At 46.8% G+C, this 26,297-nt stretch overlaps 10 non-coding genes and 1 pseudogene across 10 annotated transcripts; all 11 read right to left on the minus strand.

Moving 5' to 3' along the window:
• Positions 1 to 1,104: 1,104 nt before the first annotated feature.
• LOC130321277 (U2 spliceosomal RNA) lies at positions 1,105 to 1,295 on the minus strand. The gene has a single exon (XR_008867027.1). It is a non-coding gene; the product is annotated as a U2 spliceosomal RNA (small nuclear RNA).
• Positions 1,296 to 3,373: 2,078 nt separating this feature from the next.
• On the minus strand, positions 3,374 to 3,564 carry LOC130321278 (U2 spliceosomal RNA). The gene has a single exon (XR_008867028.1). It is a non-coding gene; the product is annotated as a U2 spliceosomal RNA (small nuclear RNA).
• A 2,109-nt stretch (positions 3,565 to 5,673) lies between these two features.
• LOC130321279 (U2 spliceosomal RNA) lies at positions 5,674 to 5,864 on the minus strand. The gene has a single exon (XR_008867029.1). It is a non-coding gene; the product is annotated as a U2 spliceosomal RNA (small nuclear RNA).
• A 2,084-nt stretch (positions 5,865 to 7,948) lies between these two features.
• Positions 7,949 to 8,139, minus strand: LOC130321280 (U2 spliceosomal RNA). Its single transcript, XR_008867030.1, has one exon. It is a non-coding gene; the product is annotated as a U2 spliceosomal RNA (small nuclear RNA).
• Positions 8,140 to 10,229: 2,090 nt separating this feature from the next.
• Positions 10,230 to 10,420, minus strand: LOC130321269 (U2 spliceosomal RNA). Its single transcript, XR_008867020.1, has one exon. It is a non-coding gene; the product is annotated as a U2 spliceosomal RNA (small nuclear RNA).
• Positions 10,421 to 12,519: 2,099 nt separating this feature from the next.
• Positions 12,520 to 12,710, minus strand: LOC130321282 (U2 spliceosomal RNA). Its single transcript, XR_008867032.1, has one exon. It is a non-coding gene; the product is annotated as a U2 spliceosomal RNA (small nuclear RNA).
• A 2,088-nt stretch (positions 12,711 to 14,798) lies between these two features.
• LOC130321281 (U2 spliceosomal RNA) lies at positions 14,799 to 14,989 on the minus strand. Its single transcript, XR_008867031.1, has one exon. It is a non-coding gene; the product is annotated as a U2 spliceosomal RNA (small nuclear RNA).
• Positions 14,990 to 17,086: 2,097 nt separating this feature from the next.
• LOC130321283 (U2 spliceosomal RNA) lies at positions 17,087 to 17,277 on the minus strand. Its single transcript, XR_008867033.1, has one exon. It is a non-coding gene; the product is annotated as a U2 spliceosomal RNA (small nuclear RNA).
• A 2,090-nt stretch (positions 17,278 to 19,367) lies between these two features.
• On the minus strand, positions 19,368 to 19,558 carry LOC130321288 (U2 spliceosomal RNA). The gene has a single exon (XR_008867035.1). It is a non-coding gene; the product is annotated as a U2 spliceosomal RNA (small nuclear RNA).
• A 2,091-nt stretch (positions 19,559 to 21,649) lies between these two features.
• LOC130321284 (U2 spliceosomal RNA) lies at positions 21,650 to 21,840 on the minus strand. Its single transcript, XR_008867034.1, has one exon. It is a non-coding gene; the product is annotated as a U2 spliceosomal RNA (small nuclear RNA).
• A 2,089-nt stretch (positions 21,841 to 23,929) lies between these two features.
• Positions 23,930 to 24,103, minus strand: LOC130321285 (U2 spliceosomal RNA; annotated as a pseudogene).
• Between the last annotated feature and the right edge of the window lie 2,194 nt (positions 24,104 to 26,297).

Genomic DNA, 26,297 nt, shown 5'->3' on the forward strand with positions numbered 1-26,297 from the left:
ACGTTTTTCTCCTTTTCGCCTCTTTTCTGGGCGTATTATTCTTCTTTTTCTTCTTTTTTTTCGTCTAATGCATACCCCATCAGTGCAGCAATGCTTATTCAATACCGCCAGCAGATGGAGACACTGGGGGATAATTTTCTAAGGATTTATACTGATTTTTCCTGTCTGAATTTGTCGCACAGAAAGTTGCAGGCCAAATATGTGTGACATTTCTGCGACTTTAGCTTCTAGAGCATTTTTACAACATTATACATAGGTGCTGAATACATAAAAAGCGACTGTTCAGCGACAGACAAGTCGCATCGGCTGAAAGTAGGCCAGAATGTCAGTCCATGTTGGAGCAGGTTTAGATACAGTCTAAAGTATAGATCTCAAAGTCTGTGCACAGAATTTAGCAAGGGCCTCGCACCTTCTGATGCATCAGGTAGGTGCACAATAGCATAGCCTAACCCTCTGTACTTTGGTCTATATTGATGCGGGACATAGACAGCCAGCTGATGACCAATCCATTAGTGCAATGGATGGCTGGAAGCATTTGTCTTTGCCTTTGCAATACCACAGAAGCAATGCATGGTCAATGTACAGCAATGACACACCTGTGTGAACAGCCAGGAGACCCCTCCCCCCCCCCCATGTTATGTTACATAGTTACATAGTTAGTACGGTCGAAAAAAGACATATGTCCATCAAGTTCAACCAGGGAATTAAGGGGTAGGGGTGTGGCGCGATATTGGGGAAGGGATGAGATTTTATATTTCTTCATAAGCATTAATCTTATTTTGTCAATTAGGAACATTCAGCACCCACCCGCTATCAAGGCAGCTGCCTATCATGTCATGCCCTACCTGCACAGGTGTGCTGGCTACTCAAATGATCCAATTAAGGAGGCCATTTAGTCAGCAGCAGCAGAAGTCCTGTGCCTGGACGCTCCAACAGCGGCCAGACACAAGCAGAAGCAGAAGCAGCAGAAGCAGCAGAAGCAGCAGCAGCACCACCTTTTGTTTTTTGGCTGCAGCAGCAGCAAGGCCCACAGGGCTGGCTAGCTGGCTAGCCAGCAAGCAGGTAGCAATGAAAGTAGGAATCTTTCTTTTTAACCCTGTAAGGGGGTGGTGCACTGTACCCGAAGATACTGCCATATCGGGTCAATGCATAGGGCGACGGAAGCAAGCTTCGAAATCGGCCCCCGTTCTCAAAAATCCATTTAATATATGGTCCCCAGATAGGGGACGTATCAGATATTAAACTGATAAGAACAGATACTACACTTGATCTTAGCCAAAAGGCCGAGAAGCGATAACCGTGAAAGGGGCGGGCCCAACAAGGTGCCCTTCATGGGCACTATCACTGCTTGCTGTCAGGGAGGCTGCCAGACAATTTTCCATGCACACTCTGGGCTGGGGGGCAGTCAACCACCAGTACACACAGCAGAACCTAAACCCATACCATTATTGCTAAGCAGCAAGACAGGGGCCCATTGCACTCCCACGGGGCCTTTTTAAATGCAATCCATAACCCGGATTTGCCAGGAACCCTTCTTACTCCTCCTACTTGCATGTGACACTGGGCTTAGGATCTGCATAGGAAACACACACACAAGCACACACCTACCTTTGTTGCCTGCAGATGCCTCCTTGGCTGTCCCCAAACGGTATCAAACCAACACCCACGGGAAGCTGTAAGCATAGAGGACATGCCTGCACCCCATTGGACTTACCTGTGTGGGTTAAACCCGGGTTATTTGACAACCTATGGCGGTGATGGTTCTGCTCAGGCAGAGCAGTGCTGATGCTCCTCATAAAGCTGTCGCTGCTGTGAAGGTTCTAGGTGACATCACAAATCCCTATGGTTACATACACAACAAAGCTGGGTTGTTGTTGTTTACACTCTGCAAGGCCTGTGGAAGTGAGTGACATCATAGCACTGTAGTTCTGAGGGTTCTAGATGGATGCAACAATCTCCTGTTGCTTCTATGAAGGCCATAATAGACGACATCACCAAACAGCTCCATAGTCACATACACAGCAAAGGAGAGATGTTGTTTACACCTAGTGATGTCAGTGGTATTGAGTGACATCACAGCACAGTGCTAAGGCTCCTGGGCCTGGACACAGCAGCGGCTGCAATATCTCAACGGAGAATACGTTTATATATATGTGTGTGTGTGCGCGTATATATATATATATATATATATATATATTTCTCCGCCGAAATCACTTTTAAACCCATTTCCACCTTTTTTTCCCTTCTCTTCCTCTTACTTTTTTTTCACGTTTTTTTACGTTTTTCTCCTTTTCGCCTCTTTTCTGGGCGTATTATTCTTCTTTTTCTTCTTTTTTTTCGTCTAATGCATACCCCATCAGTGCAGCAATGCTTATTCAATACCGCTAGCAGATGGAGACACTGGGGGATAATTTTCTAAGGATTTATACTGATTTTTCCTGTCTGAATTTGTCGCACAGAAAGTTGCAGGCCAAATATGTGTGACATTTCTGCGACTTTAGCTTCTAGAGCATTTTTACAACATTATACATAGGTGCTGAATACATAAAAAGCGACTGTTCAGCGACAGACAAGTCGCATCGGCTGAAAGTAGGCCAGAATGTCAGTCCATGTTGGAGCAGGTTTAGATACAGTCTAAAGTATAGATCTCAAAGTCTGTGCACAGAATTTAGCAAGGGCCTCGCACCTTCTGATGCATCAGGTAGGTGCACAATAGCATAGCCTAACCCTCTGTACTTTGGTCTATATTGATGCGGGACATAGACAGCCAGCTGATGACCAATCCATTAGTGCAATGGATGGCTGGAAGCATTTGTCTTTGCCTTTGCAATACCACAGAAGCAATGCATGGTCAATGTACAGCAATGACACACCTGTGTGAACAGCCAGGAGACCCCCCCCCCCCCCCCCATGTTATGTTACATAGTTACATAGTTAGTACGGTCGAAAAAAGACATATGTCCATCAAGTTCAACCAGGGAATTAAGGGGTAGGGGTGTGGCGCGATATTGGGGAAGGGATGAGATTTTATATTTCTTCATAAGCATTAATCTTATTTTGTCAATTAGGAACATTCAGCACCCACCCGCTATCAAGGCAGCTGCCTATCATGTCATGCCCTACCTGCACAGGTGTGCTGGCTACTCAAATGATCCAATTAAGGAGGCCATTTAGTCAGCAGCAGCAGAAGTCCTGTGCCTGGACGCTCCAACAGCGGCCAGACACAAGCAGAAGCAGAAGCAGCAGAAGCAGCAGCAGCACCACCTTTTGTTTTTTGGCTGCAGCAGCAGCAAGGCCCACAGGGCTGGCTAGCTGGCTAGCCAGCAAGCAGGTAGCAATGAAAGTAGGAATCTTTCTTTTTAACCCTGTAAGGGGGTGGTGCACTGTACCCGAAGATACTGCCATATCGGGTCAATGCATAGGGCGACGGAAGCAAGCTTCGAAATCGGCCCCCGTTCTCAAAAATCCATTTAATATATGGTCCCCAGATAGGGGACGTATCAGATATTAAACTGATAAGAACAGATACTACACTTGATCTTAGCCAAAAGGCCGAGAAGCGATAACCGTGAAAGGGGCGGGCCCAACAAGGTGCCCTTCATGGGCACTATCACTGCTTGCTGTCAGGGAGGCTGCCAGACAATTTTCCATGCACACTCTGGGCTGGGGGGCAGTCAACCACCAGTACACACAGCAGAACCTAAACCCATACCATTATTGCTAAGCAGCAAGACAGGGGCCCATTGCACTCCCACGGGGCCTTTTTAAATGCAATCCATAACCCGGATTTGCCAGGAACCCTTCTTACTCCTCCTACTTGCATGTGACACTGGGCTTAGGATCTGCATAGGAAACACACACACAAGCACACACCTACCTTTGTTGCCTGCAGATGCCTCCTTGGCTGTCCCCAAACGGTATCAAACCAACACCCACGGGAAGCTGTAAGCATAGAGGACATGCCTGCACCCCATTGGACTTACCTGTGTGGGTTAAACCCGGGTTATTTGACAACCTATGGCGGTGATGGTTCTGCTCAGGCAGAGCAGTGCTGATGCTCCTCATAAAGCTGTCGCTGCTGTGAAGGTTCTAGGTGACATCACAAATCCCTATGGTTACATACACAACAAAGCTGGGTTGTTGTTGTTTACACTCTGCAAGGCCTGTGGAAGTGAGTGACATCATAGCACTGTAGTTCTGAGGGTTCTAGATGGATGCAACAATCTCCTGTTGCTTCTATGAAGGCCATAATAGACGACATCACCAAACAGCTCCATAGTCACATACACAGCAAAGGAGAGATGTTGTTTACACCTAGTGATGTCAGTGGTATTGAGTGACATCACAGCACAGTGCTAAGGCTCCTGGGCCTGGACACAGCAGCGGCTGCAATATCTCAACGGAGAATACGTTTATATATATGTGTGTGTGTGCGCGTATATATATATATATATATATATATATATATATATATATATATATATATATATATATATATTTCTCCGCCGAAATCACTTTTAAACCCATTTCCACCTTTTTTTCCCTTCTCTTCCTCTTACTTTTTTTTCACGTTTTTTTACGTTTTTCTCCTTTTCGCCTCTTTTCTGGGCGTATTATTCCTCTTTTTCTTCTTTTTTTTCGTCTAATGCATACCCCATCAGTGCAGCAATGCTTATTCAATACCGCCAGCAGATGGAGACACTGGGGGATAATTTTCTAAGGATTTATACTGATTTTTCCTGTCTGAATTTGTCGCACAGAAAGTTGCAGGCCAAATATGTGTGACATTTCTGCGACTTTAGCTTCTAGAGCATTTTTACAACATTATACATAGGTGCTGAATACATAAAAAGCGACTGTTCAGCGACAGACAAGTCGCATCGGCTGAAAGTAGGCCAGAATGTCAGTCCATGTTGGAGCAGGTTTAGATACAGTCTAAAGTATAGATCTCAAAGTCTGTGCACAGAATTTAGCAAGGGCCTCGCACCTTCTGATGCATCAGGTAGGTGCACAATAGCATAGCCTAACCCTCTGTACTTTGGTCTATATTGATGCGGGACATAGACAGCCAGCTGATGACCAATCCATTAGTGCAATGGATGGCTGGAAGCATTTGTCTTTGCCTTTGCAATACCACAGAAGCAATGCATGGTCAATGTACAGCAATGACACACCTGTGTGAACAGCCAGGAGACCCCCCCCCCCCCCCCATGTTATGTTACATAGTTACATAGTTAGTACGGTCGAAAAAAGACATATGTCCATCAAGTTCAACCAGGGAATTAAGGGGTAGGGGTGTGGCGCGATATTGGGGAAGGGATGAGATTTTATATTTCTTCATAAGCATTAATCTTATTTTGTCAATTAGGAACATTCAGCACCCACCCGCTATCAAGGCAGCTGCCTATCATGTCATGCCCTACCTGCACAGGTGTGCTGGCTACTCAAATGATCCAATTAAGGAGGCCATTTAGTCAGCAGCAGCAGAAGTCCTGTGCCTGGACGCTCCAACAGCGGCCAGACACAAGCAGAAGCAGAAGCAGCAGAAGCAGCAGCAGCACCACCTTTTGTTTTTTGGCTGCAGCAGCAGCAAGGCCCACAGGGCTGGCTAGCTGGCTAGCCAGCAAGCAGGTAGCAATGAAAGTAGGAATCTTTCTTTTTAACCCTGTAAGGGGGTGGTGCACTGTACCCGAAGATACTGCCATATCGGGTCAATGCATAGGGCGACGGAAGCAAGCTTCGAAATCGGCCCCCGTTCTCAAAAATCCATTTAATATATGGTCCCCAGATAGGGGACGTATCAGATATTAAACTGATAAGAACAGATACTACACTTGATCTTAGCCAAAAGGCCGAGAAGCGATAACCGTGAAAGGGGCGGGCCCAACAAGGTGCCCTTCATGGGCACTATCACTGCTTGCTGTCAGGGAGGCTGCCAGACAATTTTCCATGCACACTCTGGGCTGGGGGGCAGTCAACCACCAGTACACACAGCAGAACCTAAACCCATACCATTATTGCTAAGCAGCAAGACAGGGGCCCATTGCACTCCCACGGGGCCTTTTTAAATGCAATCCATAACCCGGATTTGCCAGGAACCCTTCTTACTCCTCCTACTTGCATGTGACACTGGGCTTAGGATCTGCATAGGAAACACACACACAAGCACACACCTACCTTTGTTGCCTGCAGATGCCTCCTTGGCTGTCCCCAAACGGTATCAAACCAACACCCACGGGAAGCTGTAAGCATAGAGGACATGCCTGCACCCCATTGGACTTACCTGTGTGGGTTAAACCCGGGTTATTTGACAACCTATGGCGGTGATGGTTCTGCTCAGGCAGAGCAGTGCTGATGCTCCTCATAAAGCTGTCGCTGCTGTGAAGGTTCTAGGTGACATCACAAATCCCTATGGTTACATACACAACAAAGCTGGGTTGTTGTTGTTTACACTCTGCAAGGCCTGTGGAAGTGAGTGACATCATAGCACTGTAGTTCTGAGGGTTCTAGATGGATGCAACAATCTCCTGTTGCTTCTATGAAGGCCATAATAGACGACATCACCAAACAGCTCCATAGTCACATACACAGCAAAGGAGAGATGTTGTTTACACCTAGTGATGTCAGTGGTATTGAGTGACATCACAGCACAGTGCTAAGGCTCCTGGGCCTGGACACAGCAGCGGCTGCAATATCTCAACGGAGAATACGTTTATATATATGTGTGTGTGTGCGCGTATATATATATATATATATATATATATATATATATATTTCTCCGCCGAAATCACTTTTAAACCCATTTCCACCTTTTTTTCCCTTCTCTTCCTCTTACTTTTTTTTCACGTTTTTTTACGTTTTTCTCCTTTTCGCCTCTTTTCTGGGCGTATTATTCTTCTTTTTCTTCTTTTTTTTCGTCTAATGCATACCCCATCAGTGCAGCAATGCTTATTCAATACCGCCAGCAGATGGAGACACTGGGGGATAATTTTCTAAGGATTTATACTGATTTTTCCTGTCTGAATTTGTCGCACAGAAAGTTGCAGGCCAAATATGTGTGACATTTCTGCGACTTTAGCTTCTAGAGCATTTTTACAACATTATACATAGGTGCTGAATACATAAAAAGCGACTGTTCAGCGACAGACAAGTCGCATCGGCTGAAAGTAGGCCAGAATGTCAGTCCATGTTGGAGCAGGTTTAGATACAGTCTAAAGTATAGATCTCAAAGTCTGTGCACAGAATTTAGCAAGGGCCTCGCACCTTCTGATGCATCAGGTAGGTGCACAATAGCATAGCCTAACCCTCTGTACTTTGGTCTATATTGATGCGGGACATAGACAGCCAGCTGATGACCAATCCATTAGTGCAATGGATGGCTGGAAGCATTTGTCTTTGCCTTTGCAATACCACAGAAGCAATGCATGGTCAATGTACAGCAATGACACACCTGTGTGAACAGCCAGGAGACCCCCCCCCCCCCCCATGTTATGTTACATAGTTACATAGTTAGTACGGTCGAAAAAAGACATATGTCCATCAAGTTCAACCAGGGAATTAAGGGGTAGGGGTGTGGCGCGATATTGGGGAAGGGATGAGATTTTATATTTCTTCATAAGCATTAATCTTATTTTGTCAATTAGGAACATTCAGCACCCACCCGCTATCAAGGCAGCTGCCTATCATGTCATGCCCTACCTGCACAGGTGTGCTGGCTACTCAAATGATCCAATTAAGGAGGCCATTTAGTCAGCAGCAGCAGAAGTCCTGTGCCTGGACGCTCCAACAGCGGCCAGACACAAGCAGAAGCAGAAGCAGCAGAAGCAGCAGCAGCACCACCTTTTGTTTTTTGGCTGCAGCAGCAGCAAGGCCCACAGGGCTGGCTAGCTGGCTAGCCAGCAAGCAGGTAGCAATGAAAGTAGGAATCTTTCTTTTTAACCCTGTAAGGGGGTGGTGCACTGTACCCGAAGATACTGCCATATCGGGTCAATGCATAGGGCGACGGAAGCAAGCTTCGAAATCGGCCCCCGTTCTCAAAAATCCATTTAATATATGGTCCCCAGATAGGGGACGTATCAGATATTAAACTGATAAGAACAGATACTACACTTGATCTTAGCCAAAAGGCCGAGAAGCGATAACCGTGAAAGGGGCGGGCCCAACAAGGTGCCCTTCATGGGCACTATCACTGCTTGCTGTCAGGGAGGCTGCCAGACAATTTTCCATGCACACTCTGGGCTGGGGGGCAGTCAACCACCAGTACACACAGCAGAACCTAAACCCATACCATTATTGCTAAGCAGCAAGACAGGGGCCCATTGCACTCCCACGGGGCCTTTTTAAATGCAATCCATAACCCGGATTTGCCAGGAACCCTTCTTACTCCTCCTACTTGCATGTGACACTGGGCTTAGGATCTGCATAGGAAACACACACACAAGCACACACCTACCTTTGTTGCCTGCAGATGCCTCCTTGGCTGTCCCCAAACGGTATCAAACCAACACCCACGGGAAGCTGTAAGCATAGAGGACATGCCTGCACCCCATTGGACTTACCTGTGTGGGTTAAACCCGGGTTATTTGACAACCTATGGCGGTGATGGTTCTGCTCAGGCAGAGCAGTGCTGATGCTCCTCATAAAGCTGTCGCTGCTGTGAAGGTTCTAGGTGACATCACAAATCCCTATGGTTACATACACAACAAAGCTGGGTTGTTGTTGTTTACACTCTGCAAGGCCTGTGGAAGTGAGTGACATCATAGCACTGTAGTTCTGAGGGTTCTAGATGGATGCAACAATCTCCTGTTGCTTCTATGAAGGCCATAATAGACGACATCACCAAACAGCTCCATAGTCACATACACAGCAAAGGAGAGATGTTGTTTACACCTAGTGATGTCAGTGGTATTGAGTGACATCACAGCACAGTGCTAAGGCTCCTGGGCCTGGACACAGCAGCGGCTGCAATATCTCAACGGAGAATACGTTTATATATATGTGTGTGTGTGCGCGTATATATATATATATATATATATATATATATATATATATATATTTCTCCGCCGAAATCACGTTTAAACCCATTTCCACCTTTTTTTCCCTTCTCTTCCTCTTACTTTTTTTTCACGTTTTTTTACGTTTTTCTCCTTTTCGCCTCTTTTCTGGGCGTATTATTCTTCTTTTTCTTCTTTTTTTTTCGTCTAATGCATACCCCATCAGTGCAGCAATGCTTATTCAATACCGCCAGCAGATGGAGACACTGGGGGATAATTTTCTAAGGATTTATACTGATTTTTCCTGTCTGAATTTGTCGCACAGAAAGTTGCAGGCCAAATATGTGTGACATTTCTGCGACTTTAGCTTCTAGAGCATTTTTACAACATTATACATAGGTGCTGAATACATAAAAAGCGACTGTTCAGCGACAGACAAGTCGCATCGGCTGAAAGTAGGCCAGAATGTCAGTCCATGTTGGAGCAGGTTTAGATACAGTCTAAAGTATAGATCTCAAAGTCTGTGCACAGAATTTAGCAAGGGCCTCGCACCTTCTGATGCATCAGGTAGGTGCACAATAGCATAGCCTAACCCTCTGTACTTTGGTCTATATTGATGCGGGACATAGACAGCCAGCTGATGACCAATCCATTAGTGCAATGGATGGCTGGAAGCATTTGTCTTTGCCTTTGCAATACCACAGAAGCAATGCATGGTCAATGTACAGCAATGACACACCTGTGTGAACAGCCAGGAGACCCCCCCCCCCCCCATGTTATGTTACATAGTTACATAGTTAGTACGGTCGAAAAAAGACATATGTCCATCAAGTTCAACCAGGGAATTAAGGGGTAGGGGTGTGGCGCGATATTGGGGAAGGGATGAGATTTTATATTTCTTCATAAGCATTAATCTTATTTTGTCAATTAGGAACATTCAGCACCCACCCGCTATCAAGGCAGCTGCCTATCATGTCATGCCCTACCTGCACAGGTGTGCTGGCTACTCAAATGATCCAATTAAGGAGGCCATTTAGTCAGCAGCAGCAGAAGTCCTGTGCCTGGACGCTCCAACAGCGGCCAGACACAAGCAGAAGCAGAAGCAGCAGAAGCAGCAGCAGCACCACCTTTTGTTTTTTGGCTGCAGCAGCAGCAAGGCCCACAGGGCTGGCTAGCTGGCTAGCCAGCAAGCAGGTAGCAATGAAAGTAGGAATCTTTCTTTTTAACCCTGTAAGGAGGTGGTGCACTGTACCCGAAGATACTGCCATATCGGGTCAATGCATAGGGCGACGGAAGCAAGCTTCGAAATCGGCCCCCGTTCTCAAAAATCCATTTAATATATGGTCCCCAGATAGGGGACGTATCAGATATTAAACTGATAAGAACAGATACTACACTTGATCTTAGCCAAAAGGCCGAGAAGCGATAACCGTGAAAGGGGCGGGCCCAACAAGGTGCCCTTCATGGGCACTATCACTGCTTGCTGTCAGGGAGGCTGCCAGACAATTTTCCATGCACACTCTGGGCTGGGGGGCAGTCAACCACCAGTACACACAGCAGAACCTAAACCCATACCATTATTGCTAAGCAGCAAGACAGGGGCCCATTGCACTCCCACGGGGCCTTTTTAAATGCAATCCATAACCCGGATTTGCCAGGAACCCTTCTTACTCCTCCTACTTGCATGTGACACTGGGCTTAGGATCTGCATAGGAAACACACACACAAGCACACACCTACCTTTGTTGCCTGCAGATGCCTCCTTGGCTGTCCCCAAACGGTATCAAACCAACACCTACGGGAAGCTGTAAGCATAGAGGACATGCCTGCACCCCATTGGACTTACCTGTGTGGGTTAAACCCGGGTTATTTGACAACCTATGGCGGTGATGGTTCTGCTCAGGCAGAGCAGTGCTGATGCTCCTCATAAAGCTGTCGCTGCTGTGAAGGTTCTAGGTGACATCACAAATCCCTATGGTTACATACACAACAAAGCTGGGTTGTTGTTGTTTACACTCTGCAAGGCCTGTGGAAGTGAGTGACATCATAGCACTGTAGTTCTGAGGGTTCTAGATGGATGCAACAATCTCCTGTTGCTTCTATGAAGGCCATAATAGACGACATCACCAAACAGCTCCATAGTCACATACACAGCAAAGGAGAGATGTTGTTTACACCTAGTGATGTCAGTGGTATTGAGTGACATCACAGCACAGTGCTAAGGCTCCTGGGCCTGGACACAGCAGCGGCTGCAATATCTCAACGGAGAATACGTTTATATATATGTGTGTGTGTGCGCGTATATATATATATATATATATATATATATATATATATATATATATATATATTTCTCCGCCGAAATCACTTTTAAACCCATTTCCACCTTTTTTTCCCTTCTCTTCCTCTTACTTTTTTTTCACGTTTTTTTACGTTTTTCTCCTTTTCGCCTCTTTTCTGGGCGTATTATTCTTCTTTTTCTTCTTTTTTTTCGTCTAATGCATACCCCATCAGTGCAGCAATGCTTATTCAATACCGCCAGCAGATGGAGACACTGGGGGATAATTTTCTAAGGATTTATACTGATTTTTCCTGTCTGAATTTGTCGCACAGAAAGTTGCAGGCCAAATATGTGTGACATTTCTGCGACTTTAGCTTCTAGAGCATTTTTACAACATTATACATAGGTGCTGAATACATAAAAAGCGACTGTTCAGAGACAGACAAGTCGCATCGGCTGAAAGTAGGCCAGAATGTCAGTCCATGTTGGAGCAGGTTTAGATACAGTCTAAAGTATAGATCTCAAAGTCTGTGCACAGAATTTAGCAAGGGCCTCGCACCTTCTGATGCATCAGGTAGGTGCACAATAGCATAGCCTAACCCTCTGTACTTTGGTCTATATTGATGCGGGACATAGACAGCCAGCTGATGACCAATCCATTAGTGCAATGGATGGCTGGAAGCATTTGTCTTTGCCTTTGCAATACCACAGAAGCAATGCATGGTCAATGTACAGCAATGACACACCTGTGTGAACAGCCAGGAGACCCCCCCCCCCCCATGTTATGTTACATAGTTACATAGTTAGTACGGTCGAAAAAAGACATATGTCCATCAAGTTCAACCAGGGAATTAAGGGGTAGGGGTGTGGCGCGATATTGGGGAAGGGATGAGATTTTATATTTCTTCATAAGCATTAATCTTATTTTGTCAATTAGGAACATTCAGCACCCACCCGCTATCAAGGCAGCTGCCTATCATGTCATGCCCTACCTGCACAGGTGTGCTGGCTACTCAAATGATCCAATTAAGGAGGCCATTTAGTCAGCAGCAGCAGAAGTCCTGTGCCTGGACGCTCCAACAGCGGCCAGACACAAGCAGAAGCAGAAGCAGCAGAAGCAGCAGCAGCAGCACCACCTTTTGTTTTTTGGCTGCAGCAGCAGCAAGGCCCACAGGGCTGGCTAGCTGGCTAGCCAGCAAGCAGGTAGCAATGAAAGTAGGAATCTTTCTTTTTAACCCTGTAAGGGGGTGGTGCACTGTACCCGAAGATACTGCCATATCGGGTCAATGCATAGGGCGACGGAAGCAAGCTTCGAAATCGGCCCCCGTTCTCAAAAATCCATTTAATATATGGTCCCCAGATAGGGGACGTATCAGATATTAAACTGATAAGAACAGATACTACACTTGATCTTAGCCAAAAGGCCGAGAAGCGATAACCGTGAAAGGGGCGGGCCCAACAAGGTGCCCTTCATGGGCACTATCACTGCTTGCTGTCAGGGAGGCTGCCAGACAATTTTCCATGCACACTCTGGGCTGGGGGGCAGTCAACCACCAGTACACACAGCAGAACCTAAACCCATACCATTATTGCTAAGCAGCAAGACAGGGGCCCATTGCACTCCCACGGGGCCTTTTTAAATGCAATCCATAACCCGGATTTGCCAGGAACCCTTCTTACTCCTCCTACTTGCATGTGACACTGGGCTTAGGATCTGCATAGGAAACACACACACAAGCACACACCTACCTTTGTTGCCTGCAGATGCCTCCTTGGCTGTCCCCAAACGGTATCAAACCAACACCCACGGGAAGCTGTAAGCATAGAGGACATGCCTGCACCCCATTGGACTTACCTGTGTGGGTTAAACCCGGGTTATTTGACAACCTATGGCGGTGATGGTTCTGCTCAGGCAGAGCAGTGCTGATGCTCCTCATAAAGCTGTCGCTGCTGTGAAGGTTCTAGGTGACATCACAAATCCCTATGGTTACATACACAACAAAGCTGGGTTGTTGTTGTTTACACTCTGCAAGGCCTGTGGAAGTGAGTGACATCATAGCACTGTAGTTCTGAGGGTTCTAGATGGATGCAACAATCTCCTGTTGCTTCTATGAAGGCCATAATAGACGACATCACCAAACAGCTCCATAGTCACATACACAGCAAAGGAGAGATGTTGTTTACACCTAGTGATGTCAGTGGTATTGAGTGACATCACAGCACAGTGCTAAGGCTCCTGGGCCTGGACACAGCAGCGGCTGCAATATCTCAACGGAGAATACGTTTATATATATGTGTGTGTGTGCGCGTATATATATATATATATATATATATATATATATATATATATATTTCTCCGCCGAAATCACGTTTAAACCCATTTCCACCTTTTTTTCCCTTCTCTTCCTCTTACTTTTTTTTCAAGTTTTTTTACGTTTTTCTCCTTTTCGCCTCTTTTCTGGGCGTATTATTCTTCTTTTTCTTCTTTTTTTTCGTCTAATGCATACCCCATCAGTGCAGCAATGCTTATTCAATACCGCCAGCAGATGGAGACACTGGGGGATAATTTTCTAAGGATTTATACTGATTTTTCCTGTCTGAATTTGTCGCACAGAAAGTTGCAGGCCAAATATGTGTGACATTTCTGCGACTTTAGCTTCTAGAGCATTTTTACAACATTATACATAGGTGCTGAATACATAAAAAGCGACTGTTCAGCGACAGACAAGTCGCATCGGCTGAAAGTAGGCCAGAATGTCAGTCCATGTTGGAGCAGGTTTAGATACAGTCTAAAGTATAGATCTCAAAGTCTGTGCACAGAATTTAGCAAGGGCCTCGCACCTTCTGATGCATCAGGTAGGTGCACAATAGCATAGCCTAACCCTCTGTACTTTGGTCTATATTGATGCGGGACATAGACAGCCAGCTGATGACCAATCCATTAGTGCAATGGATGGCTGGAAGCATTTGTCTTTGCCTTTGCAATACCACAGAAGCAATGCATGGTCAATGTACAGCAATGACACACCTGTGTGAACAGCCAGGAGACCCCCCCCCCCCCATGTTATGTTACATAGTTACATAGTTAGTACGGTCGAAAAAAGACATATGTCCATCAAGTTCAACCAGGGAATTAAGGGGTAGGGGTGTGGCGCGATATTGGGGAAGGGATGAGATTTTATATTTCTTCATAAGCATTAATCTTATTTTGTCAATTAGGAACATTCAGCACCCACCCGCTATCAAGGCAGCTGCCTATCATGTCATGCCCTACCTGCACAGGTGTGCTGGCTACTCAAATGATCCAATTAAGGAGGCCATTTAGTCAGCAGCAGCAGAAGTCCTGTGCCTGGACGCTCCAACAGCGGCCAGACACAAGCAGAAGCAGAAGCAGCAGAAGCAGCAGCAGCACCACCTTTTGTTTTTTGGCTGCAGCAGCAGCAAGGCCCACAGGGCTGGCTAGCTGGCTAGCCAGCAAGCAGGTAGCAATGAAAGTAGGAATCTTTCTTTTTAACCCTGTAAGGAGGTGGTGCACTGTACCCGAAGATACTGCCATATCGGGTCAATGCATAGGGCGACGGAAGCAAGCTTCGAAATCGGCCCCCGTTCTCAAAAATCCATTTAATATATGGTCCCCAGATAGGGGACGTATCAGATATTAAACTGATAAGAACAGATACTACACTTGATCTTAGCCAAAAGGCCGAGAAGCGATAACCGTGAAAGGGGCGGGCCCAACAAGGTGCCCTTCATGGGCACTATCACTGCTTGCTGTCAGGGAGGCTGCCAGACAATTTTCCATGCACACTCTGGGCTGGGGGGCAGTCAACCACCAGTACACACAGCAGAACCTAAACCCATACCATTATTGCTAAGCAGCAAGACAGGGGCCCATTGCACTCCCACGGGGCCTTTTTAAATGCAATCCATAACCCGGATTTGCCAGGAACCCTTCTTACTCCTCCTACTTGCATGTGACACTGGGCTTAGGATCTGCATAGGAAACACACACACAAGCACACACCTACCTTTGTTGCCTGCAGATGCCTCCTTGGCTGTCCCCAAACGGTATCAAACCAACACCCACGGGAAGCTGTAAGCATAGAGGACATGCCTGCACCCCATTGGACTTACCTGTGTGGGTTAAACCCGGGTTATTTGACAACCTATGGCGGTGATGGTTCTGCTCAGGCAGAGCAGTGCTGATGCTCCTCATAAAGCTGTCGCTGCTGTGAAGGTTCTAGGTGACATCACAAATCCCTATGGTTACATACACAACAAAGCTGGGTTGTTGTTGTTTACACTCTGCAAGGCCTGTGGAAGTGAGTGACATCATAGCACTGTAGTTCTGAGGGTTCTAGATGGATGCAACAATCTCCTGTTGCTTCTATGAAGGCCATAATAGACGACATCACCAAACAGCTCCATAGTCACATACACAGCAAAGGAGAGATGTTGTTTACACCTAGTGATGTCAGTGGTATTGAGTGACATCACAGCACAGTGCTAAGGCTCCTGGGCCTGGACACAGCAGCGGCTGCAATATCTCAACGGAGAATACGTTTATATATATGTGTGTGTGTGCGCGTATATATATATATATATATATATATATATATATATATATATATATATTCTCCGCCGAAATCACTTTTAAACCCATTTCCACCTTTTTTTCCCTTCTCTTCCTCTTACTTTTTTTTCACGTTTTTTTACGTTTTTCTCCTTTTCGCCTCTTTTCTGGGCGTATTATTCTTCTTTTTCTTCTTTTTTTTCGTCTAATGCATACCCCATCAGTGCAGCAATGCTTATTCAATACCGCCAGCAGATGGAGACACTGGGGGATAATTTTCTAAGGATTTATACTGATTTTTCCTGTCTGAATTTGTCGCACAGAAAGTTGCAGGCCAAATATGTGTGACATTTCTGCGACTTTAGCTTCTAGAGCATTTTTACAACATTATACATAGGTGCTGAATACATAAAAAGCGACTGTTCAGCGACAGACAAGTCGCATCGGCTGAAAGTAGGCCAGAATGTCAGTCCATGTTGGAGCAGGTTTAGATACAGTCTAAAGTATAGATCTCAAAGTCTGTGCACAGAATTTAGCAAGGGCCTCGCACCTTCTGATGCATCAGGTAGGTGCACAATAGCATAGCCTAACCCTCTGTACTTTGGTCTATATTGATGCGGGACATAGACAGCCAGCTGATGACCAATCCATTAGTGCAATGGATGGCTGGAAGCATTTGTCTTTGCCTTTGCAATACCACAGAAGCAATGCATGGTCAATGTACAGCAATGACACACCTGTGTGAACAGCCAGGAGACCCCCCCCCCCCCCCCATGTTATGTTACATAGTTACATAGTTAGTACGGTCGAAAAAAGACATATGTCCATCAAGTTCAACCAGGGAATTAAGGGGTAGGGGTGTGGCGCGATATTGGGGAAGGGATGAGATTTTATATTTCTTCATAAGCATTAATCTTATTTTGTCAATTAGGAACATTCAGCACCCACCCGCTATCAAGGCAGCTGCCTATCATGTCATGCCCTACCTGCACAGGTGTGCTGGCTACTCAAATGATCCAATTAAGGAGGCCATTTAGTCAGCAGCAGCAGAAGTCCTGTGCCTGGACGCTCCAACAGCGGCCAGACACAAGCAGAAGCAGAAGCAGCAGAAGCAGCAGCAGCAGCACCACCTTTTGTTTTTTGGCTGCAGCAGCAGCAAGGCCCACAGGGCTGGCTAGCTGGCTAGCCAGCAAGCAGGTAGCAATGAAAGTAGGAATCTTTCTTTTTAACCCTGTAAGGGGGTGGTGCACTGTACCCGAAGATACTGCCATATCGGGTCAATGCATAGGGCGACGGAAGCAAGCTTCGAAATCGGCCCCCGTTCTCAAAAATCCATTTAATATATGGTCCCCAGATAGGGGACGTATCAGATATTAAACTGATAAGAACAGATACTACACTTGATCTTAGCCAAAAGGCCGAGAAGCGATAACCGTGAAAGGGGCGGGCCCAACAAGGTGCCCTTCATGGGCACTATCACTGCTTGCTGTCAGGGAGGCTGCCAGACAATTTTCCATGCACACTCTGGGCTGGGGGGCAGTCAACCACCAGTACACACAGCAGAACCTAAACCCATACCATTATTGCTAAGCAGCAAGACAGGGGCCCATTGCACTCCCACGGGGCCTTTTTAAATGCAATCCATAACCCGGATTTGCCAGGAACCCTTCTTACTCCTCCTACTTGCATGTGACACTGGGCTTAGGATCTGCATAGGAAACACACACACAAGCACACACCTACCTTTGTTGCCTGCAGATGCCTCCTTGGCTGTCCCCAAACGGTATCAAACCAACACCCACGGGAAGCTGTAAGCATAGAGGACATGCCTGCACCCCATTGGACTTACCTGTGTGGGTTAAACCCGGGTTATTTGACAACCTATGGCGGTGATGGTTCTGCTCAGGCAGAGCAGTGCTGATGCTCCTCATAAAGCTGTCGCTGCTGTGAAGGTTCTAGGTGACATCACAAATCCCTATGGTTACATACACAACAAAGCTGGGTTGTTGTTGTTTACACTCTGCAAGGCCTGTGGAAGTGAGTGACATCATAGCACTGTAGTTCTGAGGGTTCTAGATGGATGCAACAATCTCCTGTTGCTTCTATGAAGGCCATAATAGACGACATCACCAAACAGCTCCATAGTCACATACACAGCAAAGGAGAGATGTTGTTTACACCTAGTGATGTCAGTGGTATTGAGTGACATCACAGCACAGTGCTAAGGCTCCTGGGCCTGGACACAGCAGCGGCTGCAATATCTCAACGGAGAATACGTTTATATATATGTGTGTGTGTGCGCGTATATATATATATATATATATATATATATATATATATATATATATTTCTCCGCCGAAATCACGTTTAAACCCATTTCCACCTTTTTTTCCCTTCTCTTCCTCTTACTTTTTTTTCACGTTTTTTTACGTTTTTCTCCTTTTCGCCTCTTTTCTGGGCGTATTATTCTTCTTTTTCTTCTTTTTTTTCGTCTAATGCATACCCCATCAGTGCAGCAATGCTTATTCAATACCGCCAGCAGATGGAGACACTGGGGGATAATTTTCTAAGGATTTATACTGATTTTTCCTGTCTGAATTTGTCGCACAGAAAGTTGCAGGCCAAATATGTGTGACATTTCTGCGACTTTAGCTTCTAGAGCATTTTTACAACATTATACATAGGTGCTGAATACATAAAAAGCGACTGTTCAGCGACAGACAAGTCGCATCGGCTGAAAGTAGGCCAGAATGTCAGTCCATGTTGGAGCAGGTTTAGATACAGTCTAAAGTATAGATCTCAAAGTCTGTGCACAGAATTTAGCAAGGGCCTCGCACCTTCTGATGCATCAGGTAGGTGCACAATAGCATAGCCTAACCCTCTGTACTTTGGTCTATATTGATGCGGGACATAGACAGCCAGCTGATGACCAATCCATTAGTGCAATGGATGGCTGGAAGCATTTGTCTTTGCCTTTGCAATACCACAGAAGCAATGCATGGTCAATGTACAGCAATGACACACCTGTGTGAACAGCCAGGAGACCCCCCCCCCCCCATGTTATGTTACATAGTTACATAGTTAGTACGGTCGAAAAAAGACATATGTCCATCAAGTTCAACCAGGGAATTAAGGGGTAGGGGTGTGGCGCGATATTGGGGAAGGGATGAGATTTTATATTTCTTCATAAGCATTAATCTTATTTTGTCAATTAGGAACATTCAGCACCCACCCGCTATCAAGGCAGCTGCCTATCATGTCATGCCCTACCTGCACAGGTGTGCTGGCTACTCAAATGATCCAATTAAGGAGGCCATTTAGTCAGCAGCAGCAGAAGTCCTGTGCCTGGACGCTCCAACAGCGGCCAGACACAAGCAGAAGCAGAAGCAGCAGAAGCAGCAGCAGCACCACCTTTTGTTTTTTGGCTGCAGCAGCAGCAAGGCCCACAGGGCTGGCTAGCTGGCTAGCCAGCAAGCAGGTAGCAATGAAAGTAGGAATCTTTCTTTTTAACCCTGTAAGGAGGTGGTGCACTGTACCCGAAGATACTGCCATATCGGGTCAATGCATAGGGCGACGGAAGCAAGCTTCGAAATCGGCCCCCGTTCTCAAAAATCCATTTAATATATGGTCCCCAGATAGGGGACGTATCAGATATTAAACTGATAAGAACAGATACTACACTTGATCTTAGCCAAAAGGCCGAGAAGCGATAACCGTGAAAGGGGCGGGCCCAACAAGGTGCCCTTCATGGGCACTATCACTGCTTGCTGTCAGGGAGGCTGCCAGACAATTTTCCATGCACACTCTGGGCTGGGGGGCAGTCAACCACCAGTACACACAGCAGAACCTAAACCCATACCATTATTGCTAAGCAGCAAGACAGGGGCCCATTGCACTCCCACGGGGCCTTTTTAAATGCAATCCATAACCCGGATTTGCCAGGAACCCTTCTTACTCCTCCTACTTGCATGTGACACTGGGCTTAGGATCTGCATAGGAAACACACACACAAGCACACACCTACCTTTGTTGCCTGCAGATGCCTCCTTGGCTGTCCCCAAACGGTATCAAACCAACACCCACGGGAAGCTGTAAGCATAGAGGACATGCCTGCACCCCATTGGACTTACCTGTGTGGGTTAAACCCGGGTTATTTGACAACCTATGGCGGTGATGGTTCTGCTCAGGCAGAGCAGTGCTGATGCTCCTCATAAAGCTGTCGCTGCTGTGAAGGTTCTAGGTGACATCACAAATCCCTATGGTTACATACACAACAAAGCTGGGTTGTTGTTGTTTACACTCTGCAAGGCCTGTGGAAGTGAGTGACATCATAGCACTGTAGTTCTGAGGGTTCTAGATGGATGCAACAATCTCCTGTTGCTTCTATGAAGGCCATAATAGACGACATCACCAAACAGCTCCATAGTCACATACACAGCAAAGGAGAGATGTTGTTTACACCTAGTGATGTCAGTGGTATTGAGTGACATCACAGCACAGTGCTAAGGCTCCTGGGCCTGGACACAGCAGCGGCTGCAATATCTCAACGGAGAATACGTTTATATATATGTGTGTGTGTGCGCGTATATATATATATATATATATATATATATATATATATATATTTCTCCGCCGAAATCACTTTTAAACCCATTTCCACCTTTTTTTCCCTTCTCTTCCTCTTACTTTTTTTTCACGTTTTTTTACGTTTTTCTCCTTTTCGCCTCTTTTCTGGGCGTATTATTCTTCTTTTTCTTCTTTTTTTTCGTCTAATGCATACCCCATCAGTGCAGCAATGCTTATTCAATACCGCCAGCAGATGGAGACACTGGGGGATAATTTTCTAAGGATTTATACTGATTTTTCCTGTCTGAATTTGTCGCACAGAAAGTTGCAGGCCAAATATGTGTGACATTTCTGCGACTTTAGCTTCTAGAGCATTTTTACAACATTATACATAGGTGCTGAATACATAAAAAGCGACTGTTCAGCGACAGACAAGTCGCATCGGCTGAAAGTAGGCCAGAATGTCAGTCCATGTTGGAGCAGGTTTAGATACAGTCTAAAGTATAGATCTCAAAGTCTGTGCACAGAATTTAGCAAGGGCCTCGCACCTTCTGATGCATCAGGTAGGTGCACAATAGCATAGCCTAACCCTCTGTACTTTGGTCTATATTGATGCGGGACATAGACAGCCAGCTGATGACCAATCCATTAGTGCAATGGATGGCTGGAAGCATTTGTCTTTGCCTTTGCAATACCACAGAAGCAATGCATGGTCAATGTACAGCAATGACACACCTGTGTGAACAGCCAGGAGACCCCCCCCCCCCCCCCCCATGTTATGTTACATAGTTACATAGTTAGTACGGTCGAAAAAAGACATATGTCCATCAAGTTCAACCAGGGAATTAAGGGGTAGGGGTGTGGCGCGATATTGGGGAAGGGATGAGATTTTATATTTCTTCATAAGCATTAATCTTATTTTGTCAATTAGGAACATTCAGCACCCACCCGCTATCAAGGCAGCTGCCTATCATGTCATGCCCTACCTGCACAGGTGTGCTGGCTACTCAAATGATCCAATTAAGGAGGCCATTTAGTCAGCAGCAGCAGAAGTCCTGTGCCTGGACGCTCCAACAGCGGCCAGACACAAGCAGAAGCAGAAGCAGCAGAAGCAGCAGCAGCACCACCTTTTGTTTTTTGGCTGCAGCAGCAGCAAGGCCCACAGGGCTGGCTAGCTGGCTAGCCAGCAAGCAGGTAGCAATGAAAGTAGGAATCTTTCTTTTTAACCCTGTAAGGGGGTGGTGCACTGTACCCGAAGATACTGCCATATCGGGTCAATGCATAGGGCGACGGAAGCAAGCTTCGAAATCGGCCCCCGTTCTCAAAAATCCATTTAATATATGGTCCCCAGATAGGGGACGTATCAGATATTAAACTGATAAGAACAGATACTACACTTGATCTTAGCCAAAAGGCCGAGAAGCGATAACCGTGAAAGGGGCGGGCCCAACAAGGTGCCCTTCATGGGCACTATCACTGCTTGCTGTCAGGGAGGCTGCCAGACAATTTTCCATGCACACTCTGGGCTGGGGGGCAGTCAACCACCAGTACACACAGCAGAACCTAAACCCATACCATTATTGCTAAGCAGCAAGACAGGGGCCCATTGCACTCCCACGGGGCCTTTTTAAATGCAATCCATAACCCGGATTTGCCAGGAACCCTTCTTACTCCTCCTACTTGCATGTGACACTGGGCTTAGGATCTGCATAGGAAACACACACACAAGCACACACCTACCTTTGTTGCCTGCAGATGCCTCCTTGGCTGTCCCCAAACGGTATCAAACCAACACCCACGGGAAGCTGTAAGCATAGAGGACATGCCTGCACCCCATTGGACTTACCTGTGTGGGTTAAACCCGGGTTATTTGACAACCTATGGCGGTGATGGTTCTGCTCAGGCAGAGCAGTGCTGATGCTCCTCATAAAGCTGTCGCTGCTGTGAAGGTTCTAGGTGACATCACAAATCCCTATGGTTACATACACAACAAAGCTGGGTTGTTGTTGTTTACACTCTGCAAGGCCTGTGGAAGTGAGTGACATCATAGCACTGTAGTTCTGAGGGTTCTAGATGGATGCAACAATCTCCTGTTGCTTCTATGAAGGCCATAATAGACGACATCACCAAACAGCTCCATAGTCACATACACAGCAAAGGAGAGATGTTGTTTACACCTAGTGATGTCAGTGGTATTGAGTGACATCACAGCACAGTGCTAAGGCTCCTGGGCCTGGACACAGCAGCGGCTGCAATATCTCAACGGAGAATACGTTTATATATATGTGTGTGTGTGCGCGTATATATATATATATATATATATATATATATATATATATATATTTCTCCGCCGAAATCACTTTTAAACCCATTTCCACCTTTTTTTCCCTTCTCTTCCTCTTACTTTTTTTTCACGTTTTTTTACGTTTTTCTCCTTTTCGCCTCTTTTCTGGGCGTATTATTCTTCTTTTTCTTCTTTTTTTTCGTCTAATGCATACCCCATCAGTGCAGCAATGCTTATTCAATACCGCCAGCAGATGGAGACACTGGGGGATAATTTTCTAAGGATTTATACTGATTTTTCCTGTCTGAATTTGTCGCACAGAAAGTTGCAGGCCAAATATGTGTGACATTTCTGCGACTTTAGCTTCTAGAGCATTTTTACAACATTATACATAGGTGCTGAATACATAAAAAGCGACTGTTCAGCGACAGACAAGTCGCATCGGCTGAAAGTAGGCCAGAATGTCAGTCCATGTTGGAGCAGGTTTAGATACAGTCTAAAGTATAGATCTCAAAGTCTGTGCACAGAATTTAGCAAGGGCCTCGCACCTTCTGATGCATCAGGTAGGTGCACAATAGCATAGCCTAACCCTCTGTACTTTGGTCTATATTGATGCGGGACATAGACAGCCAGCTGATGACCAATCCATTAGTGCAATGGATGGCTGGAAGCATTTGTCTTTGCCTTTGCAATACCACAGAAGCAATGCATGGTCAATGTACAGCAATGACACACCTGTGTGAACAGCCAGGAGACCCCCCCCCCCCCCATGTTATGTTACATAGTTACATAGTTAGTACGGTCGAAAAAAGACATATGTCCATCAAGTTCAACCAGGGAATTAAGGGGTAGGGGTGTGGCGCGATATTGGGGAAGGGATGAGATTTTATATTTCTTCATAAGCATTAATCTTATTTTGTCAATTAGGAACATTCAGCACCCACCCGCTATCAAGGCAGCTGCCTATCATGTCATGCCCTACCTGCACAGGTGTGCTGGCTACTCAAATGATCCAATTAAGGAGGCCATTTAGTCAGCAGCAGCAGAAGTCCTGTGCCTGGACGCTCCAACAGCGGCCAGACACAAGCAGAAGCAGAAGCAGCAGAAGCAGCAGCAGCACCACCTTTTGTTTTTTGGCTGCAGCAGCAGCAAGGCCCACAGGGCTGGCTAGCTGGCTAGCCAGCAAGCAGGTAGCAATGAAAGTAGGAATCTTTCTTTTTAACCCTGTAAGGGGGTGGTGCACTGTACCCGAAGATACTGCCATATCGGGTCAATGCATAGGGCGACGGAAGCAAGCTTCGAAATCGGCCCCCGTTCTCAAAAATCCATTTAATATATGGTCCCCAGATAGGGGACGTATCAGATATTAAACTGATAAGAACAGATTTTTTGATTGAAAGAGCTTTATTTTCCGTTCAGTCATTACAAGTCGTACAATAAATTACAGTCACACAAAGCATGATAGTACAATACACAGCAAAGGTTCCCTAAGCTATACATCGCACACCATGCTACTCTAACATTCAGCTCAATCCTGCAATAGAAAAGCACAAGAGATCAAACAAAAACCAAATAATACAATCTGTGATCGGGGTAGGGGTGTGGGCGACTATGTGGGGGTAGGGAGGGGGCGGATCACAGGGCCAAACTGTTGGGCTGTATCTTCAGGGAGACATGGGAGAAGGAGAGGGGTCTTCACTCCTCTTCTTCCTCATCAACGGCCGAGCTGTCCAAGATGGAATAGTCTCTAAGCAGGTTCTTGATGAACCTGCGGCAGTCCCGGACGGACATGTTTTCCCTGTTGATCACGAGGCGGTTCCTGGAGAGCCACACTGCGTCCTTAAAACAGTTCATAAGGCGCCAGGCCTCCTGGATGGCCTCCACGTCGTGGGTCCCAGGGAACAGGCCGTAAAGCACCGAATGGTACGATAGGCAGCTCCTGGGCACTGAGTCTCTGAGTTCATGTTCTAGGGCGTCCAACAGACCCTGTGCAAAGGGGCACTGCCAAAACACGTGGAAAGATGTTTCCTCCACGTAGGGGCAACGGGGGCAGTACCGGGTCTTGCACAGGTTGCGGGCATGCATGAATGACCTGAGAGAGAGACCTCCCATGACGGCCATCCACGACAAGTCCTTGTGTCCATTGGTAAGCCGCTTTGAGGCCACATTGTTCCAAACTGTCTCTGCAGTGGCTGCGGGGAGTCCCGGAACCAGCTCGGTCAAGTCCTTAGCTCGGATGAGCTTGTGGATTGTCTTCGGCTTCCATAGGTCGGGTTTCAGTCCTTCCAGCTGGTGCTCCCTCACAAACCGGACAACATCCCCATAGAACCAGGGAGTGTTCCAGTTGTAAGGGATGGAGCTGTCCCACTTGTCCCAGCCCAGCTGTCTCCAGAGGGGCATGAGAAGCAAGCGAGACATGGACCTGCCCGCTGAGCCAGTCTTTTCAACAAGAGTCCGCTGCACCGTGACACATGCAAAGGAGGCCCTCAGCAGAGCGGGGATGTCGGGTATTCCCTTCCCACCCTTGCGGGGTTCCTTGTACATCACGGTCCTCTTGACTCTGTCCATTTTGCCCCAGACGAAGCCAAACACTGTCCGGGTGATGGCCTTGCAAACGGTGGTATGGGGAGGCCAGGCCTGTGCGGTATATTGGAGCACAGGCAAAACTTCACTCCGCAGGACAAGTGCCTTGCCTTCCATCGTGAGCTTTCTGGAGCTCCACAGTCCGATCTTTGAGTTTATCCTTCCTAGTCGGTCTTGCCAAGACTTAAGGGCCGCTCCTTCCTTCCCGAACCAGACTCCAAGAATTTGAATGAAGTCCGGCTTAATAGTAAAGGGGAAGGGGGCGGAAGAAGCCAGGTGCCACTCCCCGAAGAGCATGGCCTCCGACTTCCCGCAGTTGACTTTTGCCCCCGAAGCTCTGCCGAAGTCCTCGCAGGTCTGGACGAGTGCAGTCACCGAACGCTGGTCAGCGCAGAAGACGGTCACGTCGTCCATGTAGAGCGAGCACTTGACCTCGTGGCGATCTGGTCCTGGTGCGGTGATCCCTCTGATCTCTCCATTCTGCCGGATAGTCTCAGCGAAGAGCTCTATAACACAAACAAAAAGGAGAGGTGAAAGAGGGCAGCCTTGTCTAACCCCTGAAAGAATGGAAAAGGGGTCAGTCTTCCAGCCGTTCACCAACACCGTGCTGTAAATGTCAAAATACATAACGTTAACAAAAGAGCAAAACATCTTCCCCAGACCCAGCCTGCGCAAAACCCTGTCCATGAATGCGTGGGAGACACGGTCGAACGCCTTCTCCTGATCTAAGCTGACCAGGGCGGCGCGGCCCCCGCGGTCCTGGATGTAATGGACCGTGTCTCTCACAAGGGCAAGGCTGTCGGCAATCCTGCGGCCAGGAATGCTGCAGGTCTGGTCCGGATGGACGATCTGCCCCATGACAGGTTTCAGCCTGTTGGCCAGCACCTTGGCGAGGATCTTGTAGTCCACGTTCAGGAGAGAGATGGGACGCCAGTTTTTCAGGTCACATCTCTCCCCCTTCCGCTTATACAAGATCGTGATCATCCCTTCCCTCAACGACGGAGGCATTCTGCCCCC

Source organism: Hyla sarda, unplaced genomic scaffold (assembly GCF_029499605.1).
Source record: "Hyla sarda isolate aHylSar1 unplaced genomic scaffold, aHylSar1.hap1 scaffold_2246, whole genome shotgun sequence".
NCBI lineage: Eukaryota > Metazoa > Chordata > Amphibia > Anura > Hylidae > Hyla > Hyla sarda.